Source organism: Saccoglossus kowalevskii, chromosome 16 (genome assembly GCF_978046115.1).
Source record: "Saccoglossus kowalevskii chromosome 16, keSacKowa6.1, whole genome shotgun sequence".
Classification (NCBI taxonomy): domain Eukaryota; kingdom Metazoa; phylum Hemichordata; class Enteropneusta; family Harrimaniidae; genus Saccoglossus; species Saccoglossus kowalevskii.
The window spans coordinates 9,113,495-9,121,349 of NC_140656.1; positions in this window are offsets into that span (position 1 = coordinate 9,113,495).

Consider the following 7,855-nt stretch of genomic DNA (forward strand, 5'->3'; position numbering starts at 1 on the left):
GAATATTTTAAATATTGATAATCTAATGATTAATATGAACATTGAATTATGGTACACGTTTTTATTGTACTTGACGGACGGTCAAATCATTCTCTTGTCCACCGCCACCCACACATCATTACGCGATATCGTAGAAGCTGCCGACTACATGCTCATGGATAATTTCCTAAACGCTCTAATGACGATTATTTTATACACGTGTGACCATTTCGATCTGGAGGATTTACTCATCACTTTCTCCTATTTGGCATCCACGTACGAATCGGAAATAAGGTCGAAATTGTTAGACGTCATTGCCGCTTGTATAGCTGGACAATCATCGACGAACACGGGAGATTTATTGTGTAAATATTGGAATATAGATACACTTAAGCGGTTCGTTTTACGGAAAAGTAGATATTGCACTAACGAGAAAAACGTGGTCGACATAATCATTCACTGGTGTGACACTGTAGCAGCAGCAGCAGCAGCAGCAGCAGCAGCATCGTACGACGAACTCGATATTATCAAATTACTACTGTCTGTCGACACACAAAACCAAAATCTAAAAGATCGGATAGCAAATAAGCTCGTCATATTTTTACGCGATATCACCGATTTCAATATACCTCTATCCAAAGTGGAGAACACGCTAGGCGTAATAGACGACCGTATACACGACCGGATGTTTCGTGCACTGGCTAACGTCGTGATGGATAGTACAGCGCCCTCTAGAACCAAGGACGTGGAGTCCAGCGCGTTATTTTTCGGTACAAATCTAGTTACAGTTAAAGATCAACTCCGTTTACAAAACAAAGAATGGATTAATTTCACCGCCTATCAAATTAACCCTTCGGAAAAGGGTATATCTTTCGATATTTATATCGAAAATAACATAACATATGCTATTATTAAAAAAACCGACACGCGTATGATTGTCACCCGGTTAGAATTAGATCGTGACGAACGACGTTTGTTTCCGAATCCTCCGGGAAAGATCATCTATGAGTTTGCAGTAACCACTACAAACGATATCATACAGATTACTAAATATAGAAATTATCTCTATTTCACAAACGGATATGAAATAGGCATTTGTCTGGCAGACGGCGGAGACAGTGGGTGACATTTCGAAGTTCGAGGGACGTGTCATAAATTCTATACACCGTATTGACACTGAACAAGTTATACTGAGAGCTTTATTGCACGATACTGTCGACATGGCTGTTAATATTATTAAAATTCAGAAACGTTACTATGGGGGTGAACATTTTCTCACAGATTTGATATTATGTTGCGATGGAGGTCGACCGTATGTAAAACAAACCACATCTCGAAAGCGTCACTCCAGTAATCCAATATCTCGCTGTATTGATCAAATGGACCACGAGATGAAGACTGTCATTAACGCCAAGTTACATCCCAATGATGAGATCAAATTTCCATATTCCGGTGGAATCAAGCGACTTCTCACAAATCACAAATTTAGAATAAGGCTCCTAGAACTGGTACGCATAGCATTACAGAGTACAGATCTAGAATTAAATTTCAGAGTCTACATGTTACATCCCGAAAATAATCGGTCCGGTAAATGGTGGACCAAAATACACGGATCTGGCGCATGGCATCAACTCGAGGACGTTTTAAATTCCATACAGAATGTACCTTTAGAGGCCGACATAACTGTTGGAATAGTCACGGATACCTCTCCGTCAAAAAAGAAAATGGTGATATCGCGTGATACGGACATTTACTTAACGTTACTGTCTAATCCAATGGACTGTTTACTGATACCAAATTACCCCATGATTGGAGCGGACGGAATACCACGAAAGCCCATACAAATATTGTATTTTGCCGATGTACACAAAACACGCAACTGGACACCTGTTGAATGTCTCGAGTTTCTACTGTTGATTAGTCTGGCCGGGTCTGATTACCATCAATGTATTCCTTCCTGTACGCGTTTAATACAGTTTGCATTATATAATGGCACGACGACAAAAAATACCGACGGTACCGGGAGCGACACGCGTTTATTCCCAATGGTAACAGTCTTACCCCAAAGCGTTAATTACAAAGATGTAGAATCTAAACGGAAATTTATATCTGACATGAATTCGTCGAGAGATTTATTTTGTTTTCGTTTTAAGCGTACGCTACATCTATTTCGATTTGAACCCGCATTGATTGGTGAATTTCTTAAGAAGTTTGCGGGACTTCGGAAAGGAACGAAACTGTCCTATAGATTACGGGCGTGTTCGACCGATCCCCAATTATTGAACAAATTTGAAAATAACTTTCGCAGACAGTTTTATCTCATCCAATATATGTCAATTTGCGACACTAATATTGAATCGGCTGTAGAAAGAGATGAATTACTAGCTAGAAAATACGCTTTCACATCCACTGGATTGTACTTGAACCCATTCGAACCAGGTGAAAAATTGTTGAAGACTACTAAGAATTGATATATATTAACGGTACTGCATGCATGCATGCATGCATGCACGGAAGAAAAAAGAAAAAAAAACTATGCCCCGATCTTGGTTGAAGCGTCAAGAAAATTGTCTCGTTCTCATTAATTCACACACTCCTTTCAAACAACAACAACAACAACAACCAGATGGAAAGGACTCGCTTAACCAGAGTTCGGTCGAGTTTATTCTGGTCGACCCGCAAACCAACTCAGACTTTTCTAACACCGATACCGCGGCGGCAACTTGGTGTACATGGACCTCTGTTAAAATTTCACAGGGGACTCCTTTGGATCAATCATTGTCCTATTGTTACGCTTGGGAATTGTACACTGTAGATGATACTACTACTACTACTACTAATAATAATAATAATAAAAAAGAATGTTTCGGATATGATAAAAAAATAATTCATTTTCCTGGCTATGTGATAAAAGATCCAGCGAAACAAAATCGCCCAGTTATAACAACGGCTGATAATACTAAAATTACTTCATGTAATGGTATAATCAGTAGTCAATACGAAAGCGAATGTTTAACGAACGATAGCACAATCGCTTCTCTGGCAACACATTCCGATATACTTCTCGATCTTGAAGAGAATGACTATTGCATAAATTTAGCACTTTTCAAAATGTGTTATAGGACGTATCGTGACCATGACGGGTTTGATTACATCGTCGTGGATCCAGATGATGAATTGGAAGTGAATAACGAAAATCGTTTAGTTTTATCGATAATTCACGCAATTACTATCGACAATATAAAATTATTATTACATCGAAAAATGGGTAACGATTTACTCGTTCACAACGATCGCTATTCAGAATTAGATTACCCACTCCAGATAAATCCACGCAATTCGCGAATTGAACGCATAATACCATTCAGTGCTATAGAAATATTTGTCGGCTGGATAAAAACGATACGATCGCGGTTATATCTCAGTAACATAGCCGGTACGTCATTAGTGTTCAAACTTCATAAATTATTTGACTGTAACCCCTTACAAGTGAAACAGTTTAAGATATGCGTAGACTATACGGTGTATTCGCGGCAACATGATGTTGATGACATTGTACCAATCATTAAATCATTGACATATGACGATGATTATGATGAACAAAATTATTAACGTGATTTCCGATAAGAACAACAAACATCATCATCATGTATGCTGGTATTTTTTTATTTTAACAACGTTCGTCATTATATCGGGTGTTACTTCGTCCTGCGTACTCCAAGGCGATACATCACCTGTCACAAATGTGACAATTTGCCCTTTTAAATACGAACATTCACCGTGTCAATGTTTTACAAACGACACATTAAACACGTGTTCGTTGATAACGCACTGTAATGGCAATACGTGCGACAGTGTTAATTGCAGATGTTTTTGCTATAGAGGTAATGGTATATGGGTTTGCTCGGGTGGATTGAAACGACTGACAGCGAATTGCGTGCCATAAATAAAAGTAATATTAGCGATTATTAATCGCGGGAAATGACCATGATGATCTACCATGTTTTATTGGTATTCTCGTGTATATTTTTAATTCGTGGAAAACGATGTGACACCCATCCCGATTACTGGTTGAGAAAAATTAATGACCATGGTATGGAATGGATTTCGGCTCAGGACTTGTCTCTATGTGGCGCGTGCAATTACACATTGCCCTGTAAATGTGGTTCTCCGTGTTATGACTTAGATGTGAGATCGTGCAATCACGTTCGTGATTCGAAAGATATTTACACGTGCAGAATACGTTACTGCACTTGCGATAACTGCCATCATCCCGCAAATAACACGGTACTGGATACGTGGAATTGCCAGGACCAAAGCCCAATCCAGGCCAAAGTAGTGAATGTGACTGAATGTGCGGCGGACGAGGAAGACAGTGAATCGGAAATAGTTGACGGCCATCATTGTAAAACCAGACAACTAGAATGGCTGACTGATTCTAACGTGTGGAAAAAACGACTTGATTATAATCGTTGCATAGAATGGAAGTCGCGTAGGTGTCCCTGTTCAACAAAAAGGTGTCACACATTACCGAAGAACCCGCGGGTTTATAACAACTGTCATTCTCGACAATCTAATAATAATAATAATAAGTACTATGTTTGCAAGTTCAAAGCGTGTGAATGTACTTGTAACCAAACGTGGAATCGGTATGGGAAGTTGTCGTGTGACATTAAAAAGAAACAAATCCGCGTGCGGTCTACATGCGGTCAATCATCTAGTCACAATGTACCCGCCGCGGTGGTGGCGACCGAGACGTGTATCGTGAGTTGGTTTACAAAGCGAAATAATAAAGCCATCAATATACGCGAATGTCCCACTAAAACTGGGTCACGCCGGTGCGACTGTTCGACCCTTAAGCAATGCATAATATTGCCGAAAAAAGTATCAGACGGTAGCTGTTCAATAGAATCCAATGGAAATTTCAGCTGTCGTAATACACTGTGTACGTGTAACTGTAAGTTTGGCTATTACGACTGCGATAAACTCACACAAACTCAAATTACTATGTCTGGTTCTATGTGCCCACGATTACCTAAGTCACCTGCCACGAAATCGCCATCACCATCATCACCACCAAACAAGTCATCTACGGTCACTGACGAACAATCTAATATCCGATTAATAATAATAATTGGGTTATTAGTCGCTATAGCCATTATATCATTAACTGTCTGTTTTATTTACATTTCTCGAAAGAAATAACAACATCTTTTATGACAATTGATGAAGAATTTTCGAATGCAAAATGTTTATTAAATGATCGATATTAATAAAATACATGTCTACTAATAGCCACGTCGATATAATTAATAGACCCATCGCCACAATAATGATAATCGCATTGAGTCTGGTCCGAGACTGGATCAGATCGCGTGAAGATTCTAATTCGTCTACCAGAAATGTCAATCTTAATGAGTCACGACGAGTAGTGAGTTGCGCCGTTGTCCGCGTAATGTTGTTGATGACGGTTGTTGTTGTTGTTGTTGTATTATATAGTGACACACTTTTCACGCATCTCTGCAGCAAATAATAATAACTATTTTGGGTCACAGTGTTGCAAAACAACGCGGGTTCATCATTCGCCGAAAACGTAGGTACGTACGCGATTGAAATGTCTATAGAAAAAATCGTATTAGGTGGTAACCTAGGTATAGCGTAAGTCTGCCGTCCGTTGTTTTGCACGTAACATACAGCGTTTTTGAGAATGTGACACAATGGTTTATTAGTCCGAGTATCTGCCGCTGCAGTGAACGTCACCGATCGTACGGACGACGCTATAACGAAAACGCTATTATTCACGACTCGATACGAATTATCTTGAACACGCATATTTACTACAGCCATGGCCGAGGGAATTATTAACCACATTAAACACATTACGAAATCCATTGCCTTCTATGTTCTAAAGTTATGCCGCTCAAGATCGGGCTGGACACATGTTAATACCGACATCGAGAAAAACGAGTCAATAGGCGAACTTTCCAATAGATTAGTTGGAGTACTAAATCTGATTAACGAAAAAAAAGCGGATGTTGCCGAACTCATTAGAGTATGTACGAGCAAACAAATTGACATCCGACGGATGCTGTTGACAAATTGTAAAGTATCGCGAGTGGACGGCGGACACGGTATAACTTTCATACAAGAAAAACAGACTGCGTATTGTGATCTCGAAATGTTGCAGTGTGATCTATTATCATTACTGAGAAAGCGGCGAGTCATGTATAAATTCTACGAACATTTGAATAACGTGCAGAGTAATTTGGTCCAGGTACAATACACGATGGCTAAGCATGACATATGTCACAACAGCAGACTGACGTTAAATCTCGTACCCAGAAACGTGGATCAAAAAACTTTGGAAGATTCGTTAGCAGTGGCTACCTTATACAGTGGTTACGTCGAAAACATGGCCGATAACCTTGAAATTCCCATAGATAAGACAGCACTCACAGACTATCCATATAACGACACAGACATTCAAGACAAACTTGAAAAATTTCTTTTGCAAGATAATATCGACGACGTTCACGATACGGCCTCTCAACCACCACCACAACCGACCACCGTTGATCATGAATTACACGTCGTCGTGACGACCACGAGTACTAGCGATGATTGTAATAATGCAAACTATACTCTCGTTAACAAAGCGTTAATCAATTGATAACCAACAATTGCCTTTAAGTGACTTATGGATGTCCAATAGAAAGTTTAATTGAATATCCGCTTCGCATAATTTTGGTAATTTCAAATGTTGATTTTCCGGAATGATTACACGGTAGCTGTTATTATTAGTACGAATAGTTCCAAGAGCTGTAGAAGATTCACGTTTCAAAGTGATTTTTTTTTTAGTACCGTCTGTAGTGCCTCCTCCTCCTCCTCCTCCCTCATTGACTGGAAACATAAACCCTAATAAATTGTGTTTATTGTTATACACGGCTATTAATATTTTTTGGTCGCCGAGTCGTTTTGTGTGCCGATATGAAGTTGGGGTTGTGCCTAATGATCGGTGACGGTGTATTCGGTTTTTCTGATCACATAGATCCGATTGTATTCTTTCCACGTTTCGAAGGATAGAATTTTGAAAAGTGGATTTGAATTGCATTAATTCATTTGACGAACGTGTATGCAGAATATCATCCGCACGCATGTGCTCACAAAAAAATTGTGGGATACCTACATTACGAGCTCGCAATAAAAAATGGTCCCAATTCATTCTAGTACACGTATATTTGTGTACACACCTAGTAAATAGGTGATTATATATATATATATAGATATAGATATATATAGATATATATAGATATATACATAGAATGTTGGCTTCCATGATACGAACGGCATTAAATAAAAATAATAATACAAAGCAGCGTGCTGGTGGCGGGTCTGTTAAAAAAAAGAGGCGCAGGCAGTCTCGCATAGGTTTGTTAACGAACAAACAAACACCCAGAATTAGCGGAAGTAGTAATAATGAAATCCAGCGTCTGCAAGATGCTTATTCTGTGATTTACAATAAAGCAAAGAGTTTAGAAATTCGCTTAAAAGAACTGCAAGACGCACAACCATCGCCACCAAAAACGAAACAAAATGAATTCGAGCATCTAGCTTTAACATTTTCCAAAATATTCAACTTAGATCATTTCGAAGTTTTAGATCGATCCATCGATACCGAAGGCAACGTTGTTAGAAGTGGTGTATCCGAATGGTTCACTTATCTAGTTAACGATGGATTTCATTATTTAAATTCAAAAATGAGGGGAGCTCTCGGTGATTGTGCAGAGACATTTCTTTCTAAAATACGTATAGCTGAACTCAGCTCTTCGTTCTGTGAGTATCTCCGAGATTTACAAAAATATAAAGAGATAAGATT